The sequence below is a fragment of the Pygoscelis adeliae genome, unplaced genomic scaffold (genome assembly GCF_000699105.1).
Source record: "Pygoscelis adeliae isolate BGI_AS28 unplaced genomic scaffold, ASM69910v1 Scaffold263, whole genome shotgun sequence".
Classification (NCBI taxonomy): Eukaryota; Metazoa; Chordata; class Aves; order Sphenisciformes; family Spheniscidae; genus Pygoscelis; species Pygoscelis adeliae.
Window position 1 is genome coordinate 2,180,204 of NW_008824552.1, and position 1,198 is coordinate 2,181,401.

Here is a 1,198-nt window from a genome sequence, read left to right on the forward strand (position 1 = left end):
CTAGCTCCATTCATTTATCCGTCTCCATCATCTCCATCCATATATACATCTCTATCTACCCATCTCCATCCACCCATCCATCCATCTCCACCCACCCGTCTCCATCCATCCATCCATCCATCCACCCACCCATCTCCACCCATCTCCATCCACCTCCTCCCATCTCTATCCATCTCCACCCAACTCCAGCCACCCACCCAGCCATCCCCCTCCCCTTATCTCCACCACCCATCCAAAACAACAGGCCCCACTAGCCACACAGGCATGATTTTCAGAGCGGGCATGGTCCATCTTCCAGGACATCTCCTCCTGAAGGCATCAAGCCCAGCTTGCACAGACAGAACCCACTAAACCAAAGACATTGCGATTTCCACCATGGTGTTTCCAGGCCAGGATGTGTCCGGAGAAGAAAAATCAACCACTTCCACCCCCTCTCCCTCAACATGGCTCTTTTTAAAGCTCTGATGGTTGGTCCCGGTGGGGCTGTTTCTCCAGGCTCCCTCGGTTTCCATGGAGAGGATGGGTGAGGAATTTCAAAGGGAATGGCTCCAGTAAATGAACTCTTCTCTAAAAATAGCGTGTTTGCTTTTGGGTCTTTGGGAACTGCGGCCCAGCCAATGGGAGGGAGAACGAAAATCAGCATCTGGGTAAAAATATTCCAGTAACTTGCTCTTCGGTGCAATCTCCCGTCAGAGCTGCTGGGCTTCCGAGGGACAGGGGCCTGGTCCCAGTCTGCCCGGTCCCTGCCCGCACTGGTACCACTTGCTCCGTGACCGCCGTTCCTGCTTGCAGATGGGGGTTGTCCCCAAGCTGCGTGTCCCCCTGTGACTTATATAGATTATTTTAAGCTGAATCCCTTTAATTTGAGGGGTAGAAGGGTTGATGGCAGGAACATGTTGGGCTTGTGTGACCCCCATGTCCTGCGATGGCCCAGAGACCCTGGGCATGTCCCTTTTTGGGAACCAGGGAGTGGCCACCACCACCTTCCACCCCACCGGTGACATCCAAGACACCAACGAACCCCACTAGGTCATCTCTGCATGGATGTGCTGGGGAAAGGATATCTGTGGTGGCGTCCACCTCCAGGTTCCCTCTGGAGAAGCCACCATCCTTACATGGGGATGGCTACCACCAGGTCCCCTCCAGAGGAGCCACCATCCCAACGTGGGGACAGCCACCACCAGGTCCCCCCTGGAGG

At 55.1% G+C, this 1,198-nt stretch overlaps 1 protein-coding gene across 1 annotated transcript in view; it reads left to right on the plus strand.

The window, feature by feature from the left end:
* Nucleotides 1-1,198, plus strand: part of ARHGEF17 (Rho guanine nucleotide exchange factor (GEF) 17) — a gene marked incomplete at its 3' end in the record, with an annotated part of 42,983 nt that overhangs the window by 9,768 nt on the left and 32,017 nt on the right. The window lies entirely within an intron of this gene.